The sequence below is a fragment of the Quercus lobata genome, chromosome 1, assembly GCF_001633185.2.
Source record: "Quercus lobata isolate SW786 chromosome 1, ValleyOak3.0 Primary Assembly, whole genome shotgun sequence".
NCBI lineage: Eukaryota > Viridiplantae > Streptophyta > Magnoliopsida > Fagales > Fagaceae > Quercus > Quercus lobata.
In genome coordinates, this window is record NC_044904.1 from 20,596,687 (window position 1) to 20,612,158 (window position 15,472).

The 15,472-nt window shown below is 35.0% G+C and overlaps 1 pseudogene; it reads right to left on the bottom strand.

The window, feature by feature from the left end:
- Positions 1-2,228: 2,228 nt before the first annotated feature.
- LOC115950644 lies at positions 2,229-14,966 on the bottom strand (annotated as a pseudogene).
- Between the last annotated feature and the right edge of the window lie 506 nt (positions 14,967-15,472).

Consider the following 15,472-nt stretch of genomic DNA (forward strand, 5'->3'; position numbering starts at 1 on the left):
TATCTTTCCTATTTCATTTTGCTATAAGATTTTTTTAAAAAAAATCATTATTAGGTGGGTCCCATTCCCATATGATTTCCTATTTCCTTGTGGCAATAGGATGACATTGTGTGATTCCTATTTCATTTTACTATAGAATCTTTTTTTTTTTTTTTTTTTTAAATCCTTATTAGGCGGGTCTCCCACATGATTTCCCATAGCAGTAGAATTTGCTTTTTGTGCACAACTACGCCTAGTGTCTTCTTTTGTCAGGGAGGGCATAATGATACATGTACTATGTTAGCAGTGAAAAATTTGGAAGTTTAGGGGCACCTCCCCCCTCCCTCCGTCATTGAATTGGACCTCATATCTTTTATTCAAACATCAGAAATTTTAGCAATAACAATTATCATATTATGTGCAATGACCAAAATACCAATAAGTTTTTTGGTTTAAGCAGGATTGAACTCTGGATCTTTTATTCAACCATCAGAGACTTTATTGATGACAATTATCATATTGAGTGCAATGACCAAGGTTGTCCTATGTATAGAGTAGACTAACCAATTTCGCATCCATCCCACGATAATTTTCTGTCTCTCTCTCTCTCTGTACAATCTCCTAAGTTGAAACTATTCAAAGACAACCTAGAAGAAGATGATGAAGATTTCAACGTTTATAATATTTCTTTAAATTTCTAGTACCTTGGTCCTTGGTTAAGCATGTTTAATTTACTTCATGTGCTTGAAAGATGATAAATATGAAAAATCAGGTTGAGCCAAACAGAATATCAGAAAATTTGATATGGGTTGCACCTTGGATGAGCTCAATTAAAGTGAAATGACCATTAATCAAGCGTAGACACATCTCAACATGAGAACCAGTCTACCAGAGCTTAGTTTTGACATGACTGGGTAGTTGACAGCTATCCACAAGCTAATGGTGTTTGTTTAATTACTTTGGATGTATAGCATTGTTTGATATACTATAATGTGTTTCTTTATGAGGTTGTGAAGGTTGAATATGATCACTGATGAATGCTTTTGTACCTCACGAGATTCAATTCTTTGGAGCTAGCTATAGATGGCTCTATGATAAATTACCACATCTGTTCTATAGCATATGTACTGTGATAAAGTAACGATCCTCTTAACCACTGTCAATATAGCATACCATCACCATTTCTTTTACACTTCACACTGATATTAGTTAAACAGCTCCCCGTAACATAATTGGATTCTTCTTTCTGCTTTTGATGTCGTTATTCTGTGACTCTTTTCAACAGCTGAGGAGGATGTGCTTGACCTTGATGCTAATGGAAAAGGCCTAATCATATTGTTTTTGATGACTTCTTTGCTTAAAGTTGCTCGTTCAATTGTTCTGTTATGACTTTGTGAGCAAGTTATGGCTGACTTACAGTGTACCAAGTATGATTGTACTGGAGAAGATTCACTAGTTGCACAGCATGATTTTCTCCCTGTTACATCTTCCAATGCAGATACCACCTGGAGTTATGTGGGTAAAGATATGGTGAAACGATATACTACATATGGGTATAAGATATAAATTATAAGTTTGTCTAACATCTCATGAGGCCCTAGGTAGATTAACATTGTTTTGGAATGAAACCCAATTGCTGGGGTTAATTGGTGCAAAGAGTACGACATTTATTGACATGACTCACATATTAAAAACCACTCAAAAGTACTCTAGAGTTCATTAAATCATGAAAAGAGTTCATTAAATCATAAAAGTGATGCAATGTATTGAAATCAAGATTTCTATGTCAAAATTAAACTTCTTCTATCTGATGAGAGTATAGGGTTTGATGTTATTGTGAAGTGGGTCTGAGTTTCATCCTTTTCTCAACTATTGATACCTTTGTATCCCTTCAAGCTTCTGAATCTAGATGAGGCTCTTGGTTTCTTAAGTCTATTCCACCACATTTAGGATTTAGTTCATCTTTATATTTCTGTGTTCAAGTTTTCCTAGGATTTAGTTAATTTTATGACTGTACGAGTCAGTTTAAAAAAACATCAATGTTCTCAATGAATTTCCTTTATCTGTTTGTTACAACTGAATATAATTGAGCTTCAAGGGCTTTAATAAAGAGTGCACTTTCCTCATCATTTAAAAAAAAAATCCTCGTGCTTGAAGTTCTTTGCTTGGAAGCTTATTAGTTGATTTATTTCTGGCTATGTTCATGTGTGTGTAATTAAAGCTTCAGGTGATCTTCAACACACATCCCTCTATACAACGGCACTTCTAATTGAGCATCTATTGCTCTGTTGTCTTTCCCCAACCCCTTTCTTGGCCTGAGCATTTATTGCTGTATCAGACTCATGAACATAAGAGCATGTGGAAAAATCCGCTGGCACCAGACATATTTTCTTTTCTATATGCATAAGAAACCTTTTAAAGTGAAGCAAAGGTTGTTGCCTAGTGTTGGTCCCACAAAATAGGGTCCGAGGAGGTGAGACTTAGATTAAGGTATAACCTTCGGCAGGTTCGAAGTGACCACTTTTAAGAATTAAACATGTTCACTTTTGTCCGCAGCCCATAACTTTTATTATTACACCAAACAAAGCTCCCTACTTTCTAAAGTTTTATATTTATTAACTTGGCTATCTTATACAATTATGGTCATGTCAGATACTAAAACCTCAAAGGTCTTTGAAATAACCTTGCAGTTTTCCATGAATACAAGTCTTAATATTTGAGTGTTACCTGATCCATGGATAATCTTTTCTTAGGATTCTTGCTGAGACATAGTTCTATTACTTGAATTATCCCGAGAAGCTGGAGGAAATCACGGGAGTTGCCAATTTTGGGGTCGACTAACTGCAGGTACTTCCTCTCTTTGAGAAGGGGTTTTGCCTGCAGATATGTGAGATAAAATTTGTATGAGCAATCTAGTTACGGTGTAAGTAATGTTCCGATTCTATATATGCATCGTGGTAGAAAAAGTCAAGATCAAAATAGAGTATGTTGATTCAGTTTGCATTTCACTTCCTAATGTAATTCTTGCACATTCTGATATTCTACACTTGGATTTTTAACATGATAAAGTTAAACCTATCATATTTAACACAAACACACACACACACACTTAGAGAGAAACTGGCAAAAAAAAATGTATTTGGATAAATATATACCTATATATAGAGAGTATTTATATAGTCTTTACAACTACAAACAACAGCGGTCACATCTACATAATTTCTTGTGGATTAGTATACATTCTGAGAATAAAGAGAGAAAAAGAAGAAGAAGAAAGAATGGCTAGTTAGGAACTTAAGACACAATTGAAAACCTTAACATGCCATTCTGGACGATTGTGGTTTGACATATGCCATTTTTGTGAAAGATAGAAGAGGTTGCACAAACTCAATTGATAGTGCTAATTCTTTACAAGGCTCTTGTTGGCACTTGATGTTAACACCAAGCCAGGTTGTAGTGATGCTAAGCTTTGACACACTACAATCAGCATGGTTGGATGTCCCAGTCCAACAACAGATTTCAAATGAATTAAGGACAATACTGTGACCCGACTGGAAATAAGATATAGTATATAATGTGGGCAAGTTGAAACTTTTCTCTCAAGATGGTCTTAAGTCATCATCTCATTATTCATTCTACTTTCTGGTAAGCTAATTACTAGAAGTTTCTTCTAGAAGTATAAATGATTGGTATTTTTGTTCTTACCCATCCTACAAGACATTTTTTACCTAGCGTCTTATCCTTGGTCCTCCAGCCTGTGATCAGCTCTAGTAGAACCACGCCAAAGGAGTAAACATCTGTCTTAGTGGACAGTTTCCCACTCTCTGCATGTTCTGGTGCTGAATATGCTGAAGTTGCATCAATTTTGTCTTTGGAGAAGCGATCTGTTTTGTAGTGTTTTCTTGCAAGCCCAAAACCTCCAAGATAACAAAAAATGAGATTGTTGAAATTTGTTTTTTGTGTATATACCAAATATATAGTCTGATACAAGCTTAATAATTTATAAGGTTCAAGCTGTTACCAGTGGTGCAAAATCATGGTTTAGAAGAATGTTATTTGGTTTGATATCTCCATGAATTATATTGTTTTCATGTAGGTAATGTAAACCTCTAAAAATTCCCAGCGCTATCTTTATCCTATCAGTCCAAATCAGAGGTGTGGAGCTTTATCCTGTGCATTGGCATGAATTTCATCTAGCATTAGCATCAAATAATCACTTAACTGCCAAGGACAAAGTACTTCATATAAAATAATAAACAAAGAATTGTATTTTCAATTTTTTTTTAAAGGACAGTTTTCATCCAAACTAGTTTGGAGGAATCTCCTTCAACTCATAACGTGGCGGTTTATAAGACCATTAGCGTGTATTAAATCACATAATTTATTAAATTATTTAAATAAGTCACATGACTATTTAAATAGGTCATGTGACTAAAAGTGCACGTGGATAATGTTTTGAGTTCCCACGTAGTGGGTTTGAGGAACTCTCCTCCAAACCAATTTGGAGAAAACTTTGTTAAAAAAAAAAAAAAAAGTTTTTGCTTACTTGATATATGTTGGTCAAGAGAACCATTGCATGCATACTCATAGTTGAGCAGCATGTGACTTTCTTCAACACAAGATCCCAATAGCATGACCACATTCGCATGCCTAGCTCTGCTAAGTACATGGACTTCTGAGTCAAAGCTCCTGTCCCTGAGAAGTATTTTTGAGTTGCTTAACTATTATTTTCAACTTATTTTCTAGCTGACCTCTGAATGTAGGTCCAAGTGCACCTACAGAAAGACAATTCTCATCTGAAAATCCATCCGTTGCAGCTTGGAGTTCTGCATATGTGAATTCCCTCTTCCATCCCATATCTGGTCGTCTATTCTTGCAAATAGTGCATGTTGAAAATCCACACACCTCTTCAGCTTTCCATGCTTTCATTGAAACCCCAGTGCTGCTTCTCTTGGTCATTTCTTGTTCCTGGTCAGCTTCTGTTTGACCTATAAGCTGATGGTTATTAGGGGTTTCCATATTGGTTTGGGAATCTCATGTTGATTAAAAGAATGATATTGAGGTAATAATTCTCATTAAGAATGTTAATCTCATGTTGATAAGAAGAGAAATAGGAGTTGTGAGGCCCTATAAATAGAGTGAATTGTAGCTTTTGTTGTTGTTATTGTTCTTGTTGTTGTTGTGTGTGTGTGTGTGTAAGTGAGAGAAGAAAAAACTTTGTCTCACATCGGTGTGAGAGCACCTTTAGTTTATTAGAGATTTAGGTTAGTTTATGTTTGTGAGTCTAATTGTAATCCATATTTTACTAGCTAGAGGCGAGTCCAAGTGCTCTTCTTTGGGAAGGTTCCCTATGTTATCATAAAAATAAAAAATGTAAGCCATATGATTGATAGTTTTATATTTTGATTTGCATTGCTCGTGGATGAAAGTAAATATTTTGCATTGCTCATAGGTTCCCTATGTTATCAAAAGTTGCGAGCTGAATTTGAAGAGTTTCCAAAAACTTAGGCAGATGGTGAGGATAAAGATAGTGGAGATATTCATATATTTACTATAGGTACATATTCGATTAAAAATTCATGTATTTCAGATTTTGCTTGCTTCTTTCACATTTGTTAGAATAGAGAGTGGTTTGACACTTACAAGATTTGTGATGAAGAAACACAGTGGCTAATAATATGGAGTGTAAAGTTGTAGAAATAAGTGAGGTTAAAACTAAGATGTTGGATGGGAATATGAAGAATTTGAATAATATGTGACATACATCTGAATATGAAAGAAATATGGTTCTTTAGCTAGTTGGATTATCTGGGTTAGGGATATTCTGCAAGAGTTGGATATATGAAAGTTGGCTAAGGTGTTTAGGTGATATTGAAGGGAGAGGAAACTTACAAGAATCTTACAAGTTGATTGGTGACACATCTAAATGTGGATTGCATGGAGTGAATGATGGAGCAAAAGACAGAGGAATTTAGTTTAAAAAAATTGCAAAGGAAGATAATAATAGATATATGAGAATGAGATTTGTGAAGAATGTAACTAACATGATTATGAAACCAAGTTTGACTGAGAATTTCAATCATTATTGGATCAATTGATTGTATTTCCTGTTGGAATGTAGTGGAGCACCCAAATCCACAAAAGGGTGCTAGGGGGTATCCAAAAAAGTACTAGTGAAAAAACCTCATGGGCTGGAGTTGGACATTTGTTGAGTCTAGTCCAAGGGAGGAGAAGTTAGAGGTTTTCTTGTTGGTTTTGAAATCAACGTGGATTAAAAGAATAATAAGGATGTGTAATAATTCCCTATTATGAGAGTTAGTCCCACATTGATAAGAAGACAAGTAGGGAGATGTGATAGTCCAAATAAATAGAGTGGTAGTGTAGTTTTTATTGTGTTGTGTCTGTGTGTGAAAGTAAGATGTGTTAGTGTGAGAGCACTTGTTGATGTATTGGGGAATTAGTTAGTTTATATTTGTGAGCTTCGTGATAGTTTGTGAGTATAGTTTTAATATGTATTGTTGATATGAGATTTTTGTTGGTGTTGCCTATAGATGTATGTACTGAATTTACTAAAAAATCATGTCTGATGCCGATGCTTTTTCTTGTTTTGTGTGTTTCCACAACATAGACAGAGGAAACAACTAATTCAGTTGTAAATTTATATAAACTTGTTTCTTTTGAATGCCAAAGGGTAGCTCAATCAACATAGAATCACATATCACGAAATGAAGGCTAGTATTTTGAATCTTGCCCTCCCCCCTTGTTTGGGACAGTGACTCATTAAATAAAGTTATCTCTTTCAGTACTTTATCAATGAGTTTTCATGGAAAGATTGAAATAAGTCCTGTACTATGGAACTCATAACCAGGTTAGCATATTCGAAGTGGGTTAATACTTACATCTGGGCAAAAGTTCTATGCTGAAAAGATCTTCATCATCTGGAAATCCTGGTAATAATTCATCATACATTACTTGGTTGTTATGTTGTACGTGTGCAGAGAGTTTGTCTATTCCTATTGTTTTTGGGCCTCTAAATTGTTCAATGCTGTTGTTACGCTTCATTCTCGATATTCCACATGGAAGTTTTTCCAGGAAGTATTTCTTGTCTTTCTTCATCTGCCTGTTCCACAGGTGAAATTTAGATCAATCACTATGTGGTGCCTTCAAATACTTGTATTTTAATTCAACATCAACATTATTCAGCAGAAATATTATTTTTTCCCATGCCCCTTATTTTTCATTATTTTATCCAACTTCCTTAGTGAATTGATATTTTGAATATGATATTGTTTTGTTTATAAAAATTGTATATGCGCATATAATTCAATTTGGATTGCATAGTTCAGACACGGTTTGAGTAAATTAATGCAAACAAGGATAGACTTTTAGGTTCTTTGGAAAAGGCTTATAAGCAAAACTTGGGACTGGATGGCTATTGAGCCCTGAAGTCTATGCAACAAAATGTAATTTGACCTGAAGAAGATAATTACCACAATAGATAGTGAAAACAATATAAGGAAATCTGTAGAGATAGTCTGCAAGAAAATGGTAACACTCATTCAATTTCCACATTCATTTCTTATTATTTGACTACTGAAAAATAGCTGATTAAAGGAATGTTAATCCTCATAATTCCCCTTATAAGCCCCCAGGGGCTCCCATTTTATGTTTTAAAACTTTTTTATAGGATCATTGTATGTGATAACTAGATTGAGGCTAACTTAGCTTGAGTGAAGCAGGAACTACAATTTATGTTACTTGAGCTTGAGCAGTGCAAAATTCTGCTGTTTTGGCTTTCTTTATGCAGCTGTAATTCCATGTCATGACTTATGTCCATACCGTTATATAACTAAAAGATTCACATAATGGTTTGATTTTTTTAACCTATCAAGTATCACCCATGTTGCTTTTATATCTATGGCTGCTTTTAAAGCGACTTCCTTAGGTGAAGGTCCTGTGGCCACCTCTATGTCAAGTTCAACCTGAGATTAGCATGCATAAAATTTCATTAGCTCTCCAAATTTCATTTCACGCCATATCAAAACTTATTGTTTTCAACTCTTTAATCTGCTTAAGAGGCTACTAATAAGCCATAATCTCAATCAGTGAAAGGACTGATGCATAAGAGCTGCTTGATGGAATGACCATAAGTTCTTTAAAAATTCTCTGAAATGATTTCTTGAATGTAACACTTGGGATACTTGGGGAATTGAGATGAATGAATTTTTATTAAATCTACCTTGAGGATGAGCCAACTATATTGTTAATTATATATATATATATATATATATATATATTTTCTGCCTTATTATTAATAATACACGGATGATGACTTGGTAACATGTATACTTCAAACCTTCTACAACAAGTGTTAGCTGGGATGGCTAGTTATCATTATGAAATTTTAGTGAAACAGTGTGACATATGAAATGTTAGTGAAATAGTCTATATAATGTTCAGAATTCTTTAGTTCATAGCCTTTATTTTCTGTCATCTTTGATCCATCTGACTTTGGAAAGTTATTGAAAGTCGTATTCTAGTTTTAGTTCTGTTTTCTTGACACTTGTCTCGACACTTAGCTCGATACCTCTCGACACCTCTATCTATTGAGAATTATTAAGGATTTATATATAGGCTTCAGCGTGATCTGATCCTCATTTTCTTGATCTCTCTCGATCTATCCACGCCTATTCGCCTCCCAAACACTTTCTTCTCTCTCAAAACCTTCAACTCACATGATTTTTGGCCTTTCCTTGCTTCAAATCACTTGGTATGATCTCTTTTTCTCTCATTTTTCATGCATTTCATGCATTTAGACCTAGGTTTTGGGGTTTTTGAAAAATTTTGAGTTTTTCAAAATTGTTGAGTTATTGTTGAAATTTTGGGATGGGTTTTTAATTAAAGGCGTAAATGCATTTTTAGTCCCTACATTTTGACTTTTTTCAATTTTAGTCCCTATATTTTATTTTTACCACTTTTAGTCCTTAAACCAATTAACGCCCTTCATTTAAGTCCTTGAAACACTGTTCTGTTACCAAATTAACGGAAAGACTGACGGATTAATAAAATATTATTAAAAAAATTATTTAACATTTTTTAAATGCCAAAATTAAAAAAAAAATTAATTACTCAATTTTAATTTAAAAAATAAAAAAAACAAACAAAAAAAATTATTTTCTTTCAAACAAAAATTTTACTTTTTTTTAATTAAAATGAATTTTTTTTAATCCAATCTTCTTCTTCTTTTTTTCAAAAGAACATTTAACTTTTAAACCCTTTTCTCTCTCTATTCTCAAACTCTCTCTCTCCTCACCCTCCATGGATAGAAAGTCTCTCTAATCTCAAAATCTCATCTTCACTGATCCGCCAAACTCCGATCTGATTCAAACTCTGACTGACCCAAACTCTCTCTAATCTCGTTCAAGACTCAGTGATGAGGTTGCCTCCGTTGAACTCGTTCAAGACTCAATGATGAGGTCACCGTTGCTGTCGAAGAAAGAAACCCCAGATGGTCTGCCGTTGCCGTCGCCATTGTCATTGCCATCGACCCATCGAACCCATCAAGAAGGTCCGCCGATTAGGTGTATGAAACTCCAGAAAGAAAACCCATAGTTTATTTCTGTGTAGTTATGGCTCCGTTGTACAAAACCCAGTCACCAATTCGGTATTGGAGCCCGATATTGACCAGTGGCGAGCAGATTAAGAGGCTGATCTTCGAGGTTTTGATCATGGAGGCCGTGGGGTTGTGTTTGTGAACATGGATCGGTGGTTGGGTCCGTTGATGATTTTGGCTTGGGTTGTGATCTGGGTTTCGTTTGTGTTTAATCTCTATTTGTGATCTGGGTCTGTGTTTGTGTTTGGTCTTTGTTTCTTTTCTTTTTTTCGTTTGTGTTGTTGTGATCTAGGTTTGAGTTTTTGGTTGCTGGATTTGTGTTCTCGGTTGCTGGGTTTGATTTGGGAAGAACACGAAAAACTTTGGGTCTGTGTTTGTGTCTGGTCTCTGTTTCTTTTCTTTTTTTTTTCGTTTGTGTTGTTGTGATCTAGGTTTGAGTTTTTGGTTGCTGGATTTGTGTTCTTGGTTGCTGGGTTTGATTTGGGAAGAACAAGAAGAACAAGTTGTAATGTTCTTATGAAAAATAATAATGATAAGTAATAATGTTTTTTTGCTGGGTTGCTATTCTTTTGCTTGGGTTTGATTTGGTGGTGATCTTCTGAAAAAAGAAGAAGAAGATTGGAATAAAAAAAATTCATTTTAATTAAAAGAAAGTAAAATTTTTGTTTGAAAGAAAATAATTTTTGTTTGTTTTTTTTTTTTTTTTAAATTAAAATTGAGTAATTAATTTTTTTTTAAATTTTGGCATTTAAAAAATGTTAAATAATTTTTTTAATAATATTTTATTAATCTGTTAGTCTTTTTGTTAATTTGGTGACAGAACAGTGTTTCAAGGACTTAAATGAAGGACGTTAATTGGTTTAGGGACCAAAAGTGGTAAAAATAAAATGTAGGGATTAAAATGGAAAAAAGTCAAAATTTAGGGATTAAAAGTGCATTTACGCCTTAATTAAATGAGTTTAAAACCTCATGCGTTGCATCACACATGCATTATAACTATATTTTCATGAGTTTAGATGTGTGTTATATATGTTAAACTGATTGTGTGTTGATAGGTTTGGATTGGGCTGAGCCCATGATGTAATTTCTTTTGCATGTCATATGTTTATGCATTTTCATGCATACATACCTTACATTTAGTATATTTCTATATATTTGAACTGTTTGGAGCTTTTCTGAGTGTTTCTTTCTTCCCCCTCACTCTCTAGTTTACGTTAGTGCGTCAATGACACCAAAACATAAGTCTGCTCCGTCCAAGAACCCTTTGCGTTCTAGGGCATCCACTTCGTCTTTTGATCCTACCCTTTCTTCTATTCGGTTCCATGATGAGGATGCCTGAAAGGACTTTTTGGAAAACTTTTCCCGACGAGGTGTTCATTCGGAATGCCGAGTTATTTTGGCGGACTTTGCCGACATTGACCTTTCCGATGTCATTCACAGTCAAGGTTGGGAGTCACTGTGTGACGTTCTGGTCACATGTCCATCCGTGCTGATTCAGGAGTTTTACTCCAACATGCATGGACTCGATTCTTCAGTACCTCTCTTTGATACTCGTGTTCGAGGTACGCGCATTGTTGTCACACCGGAGTTGGTATTCGATGTGCTCCATGTTTCGAGGGTAGAGCATCCTGACTACCCCAGATGTGAGCGTTTGAGGACTGTGTCCAAAGACGAGATGATCTCTGCTTTCTGCGAGCGCCCTTTTGATTGGGGTGATATTTAGTTTACACCATGTAAGGCCTTTACTAAAGTTCCTAGATTCATAAACATGGTGATGACTTTTGTTTTGCACCCATTCTCTCACTATAACTCTATCACAGAGTCTCGTGCTCGATTTTTGCTTTCCTTGTTAGAGCACCTCACTATAGATTTTCCTTCACATTTTATTTTTTTTCATTATAGATGTGTATAGGGATACGACTACCTGTGATAAGCTCATTTTCCCTTTGGCTATCACGCGGATTTTATTCCATTTTTCTATTCCTTTTCCCTTTTCTGACCACTTCCCCTTTATGTGTGCCATTGACTACGCTACCGTTAAACAAAGTGAGGTGTAGTTTCGATCAAGGTGGTTTGGTACGGCAGCTCCTCCCACTCCTTCTGCTCCATCCACATTCGCTCCTTCCTCTTTTATGAGCGGAGTGACTCTAGAGGACATCATGGCGCAGCTGCAACGCATGGATGCTTGCCTCGACACTTTTAGTGATGAGTTATGTCAGGTGAACACCAGTGTTGGACGCATTGCTCGACGTCAGGCAGAGATGGGTGGTTATACTATGCCTTCCACTCCTGTAGCCCATGAAAATGAGAGTGATGCTGCTGATGATGATGATGTTGATTTTGATGATGAGGATGATGGCGATGCTAGCTCACCCAACGATGACGAGATGTCTACTTGACACTCTTACCCTTTGTCACTTGTGACAAAAAGGGAGAGTAGTTTTGGTTATGAGAGTAGTCATACTTAGGGGGAGTGTTAGCATAGGAGATTTTTGTTAAGGGGAGAGTGCATTTTGAGGGATGTAGTGAGGATTACTTGTATCTTTTTCTTTTCTCTACTTTAGATAAATTTATTCTTGTACCTTAGGTCTTCTGACCATTATTGACATACATTGTACTTATATTCTTTATATGTTGATGTATGTTTCTTTCACCTATCCTTGCATGTGTTGTTTCTTTTCTTTCTTTATACACATGGTTCTTATTACTTGTATGCAATCTATTATTTCTGTTTCACACAATGATGCTTTGTTAAGTTTTGTTTAAAGTATTTCAGAAATACAGGTTGTCAAAGTCTACTTGTCATAAACTCTTTTCTTGCAAAGTTTTTCAAGAGTTTTTGTTAGGATAGATTTTATTGTATTCAACAAGTGAATATGAGTTGAGTGATTTATGACTTCTTTCATATCTCATTTATTTGTTTTGGTTTTGTTACAGATTGCCAAAGGGGGAGATTGTTAGGAGATATGTGATTCACTTGTTAGGAACATATGTCACTATTTTATGTAATTAGCTAATTCTTTGACAAAATACACTTTACTTGTATTTGGGTAGATCTAGGATATGTTTAATACTTCAAGAAACTTTGTTTCAAGATCAAGTGTTGAAGCCATGCAAGTCTATCCAAGATTCAAGCTAAAAAGTGCATGTCATTAAAGCTCAACAGCAGCTCGACAGATAGGGCATTTATCGAGGTTTATGAAATTTCACACAAAGATGCCTTGATGAGTTTTGTTTAAATTATTCAGAAATACAGGTTGTTAAAGTCTACTTGCCATAAATTCTCTTCTTGCAAAATTTTTCAAGAGTTTGTGTTAGGATAGATTTTATTGTATTCAACAAGTGAATATGAGTTGAGTGATTTATGACTTCTCTCATATCTCATTTGTTTGTTGTAGTTTTGTCACAGATTGCCAAATGGGGAGATTGTTAGAACATATGTGATTTATTTGTTAGGAACATATGTCACTATTTTATGTAATTGACTAATCCTTTGACAAAACGCACTTTACTTGTATTTGGGTAGACCTAGGATGTGTTTAATACTTTAAGAAATTTTGTTTCAAGATTAAGTGTTGAAGCCATGCAAGTCTGTCCAAAATTCAAGCTGAAAAGTGCTTGTCATTAAAGCTCGATAGTTAGCCATCTATTGAGCTTAAAAGAGCTGTTCAGTCCCGTGGCTCGACAGCAGCTCAACAGATAGGATATTTGTCGAGGTTTATGAAAAACAGATTTTCAGTTCTGTTTTGACTCCAATCCGTGTTTATGTGTTTGGGCTTTCTTTTCTCACAACCCTAGACATATAAAATGATTATTTTAAGGGCCGTTAAAGAGTACACAAGTTGCACAAGTGTTGAGCAAAGTTTGTTGAGCAAAGTTTGTTCAAGCAATTTGTGACCGGAGACACAGTTTTGCCCTAGTTTATCTTTCTTTTAAAGAAGTTGCTGTGTTTGTGCACCATAGGGTTTTGTGACCAAGCATCTTCTTGATCTTCATTGTTTGGATGAACTGAAGAACTTTGCAGCCAACAAACTTCTCTAGTTGGTGATTGAAGTCGTGTACTGGTTTCCGTACAATTGGTTAGTCACGTACTGGGAGCTGTGCATTGAAAGGAGAAATTGTCACTACAGAACAAGTCCAATTGGGTATTGGGATAAGGGTTTAATTGTAGGTTGGTATAAGGTACTGAAATTCCTTGTAACCGCTTGTTGTGATAATAGTGGAATTTCGGGAGTGGTGACCTTAAAATTATACAGTGGGGTTTTTGCTGTGTTGGTTTTCCCCATTCGTAAACAAATCACCGTGTCCATTTATTTTCCGCTGCACTTAGTTTAATTGGTGATTTGTATGTACTATCACGCGCTTGCATGTTAATTTGATTAATTAATAAAATTAGCTAATTAATCAATTAATTCATCACAAGGGGTCAATTCGATTTTGGCCTATCAAATTTGTAAGCAAATATTTCTTAGAAAATCTGTTTTTAAAAAAAGAAAAAGAAAAAAGACGTTGCTCCTGCACCTTTGTCTCTTCATATTTTATTAAATAGTTTAGTTCCTTTAATTGTTGCATGAGGTTTATCCTATGTTTTCCAGTACCAATTCATTTTATTTTATCAAGACTTCTATTTAATTAAAGGCAACTTATACGCATGACATTCTCCGCCTGCAAGGAGAGTTTCATGAGACTATTGATTATAATTTGGCTAATCATATCTGCTAGCTAGGTGTCATTGTATATATATTTGAATTTGAATATGAGCAGTCTATAATTGCAAAATCAAATTCATATATTTGAATTCACTGTGATATTGATTGACTTTTAATTTATTTCTATAAAATTGAATGATATTATAACAGTGACATTTTAAAGTTCTAAAACTTAGATTCTGGTAGTTGATCTCAACAGTACCTGCTTTGCTTCATACAGCTTAGAAATCTCAGCAAGTTCTATGTGGTTTTGATACTCATTCTTCTTCCTAGCTACTTCCCTGCCAATGATTCTCTGATTTGCCCCGAACATTGAACTGGAGTCCACTCTGCTTCCATACCCCACTAAAAAAGAAAGGAAAAGAAGTGTAAGAAAGTAATTAATTAAACTACTGACAGAACTCTAAACATTCTATTACTATTCTTTTAGTTGATTTGCTTTTCTTCCTTCTCCTTCCTTTCAGGAGATAAATACATGAATGCTTACACAGCTTTCTGCTTCCCATGATAGATAGCGTACTTGGGGTTTTAACCTGATGAATGACTGCAAGGAGGGTGAGCTTATCTCCAGGCTTAAGTGATAAGCCATGCAGTGCCAACCCAATTGTGCTTGAACTAACTTCTCTTGATGCATCCTGAATCACCACCACCCTCTGTGCTTCCATGAAAGTAGTTAATAGTTTTGAAACTGTTTACTTGAGCTACAATAATTTGTGTCAAATTTGGAGAGGAAAAGAAAACAAATGCAGTATAAGAAGATTGATATTCATACTATAGTAGTACATACAGGCTACAGCAAGAGGACACAAGAGTCATCATCATCTGTTGAAGTATTAGAGAATCTTTCTATTTTCACTTTTTGTTCTTAGATTTTTGAGCTGTAAGCAATGTGTGGAAAATGGGCAACCATAGAAAATTAAAACTTTTAGTAAGTTAACAAAAGGTTAAAGAAAAATTGAAAATAGAACTGAATCTTGCATGTTAACGTGTATAGTGTTGTGGGCTTTATGCCCAACTAGATTACTTGTATAGTACACATTCTTATACTACACTCTTACTTGTACTGCACTTATATGCCTCCTATATAAAGGCACTCATGTATATTCTTTCATTTTGAGAAATACAATACAATTCATTCAATATTTCTAACATGGTATCAGAGCCATTGTTC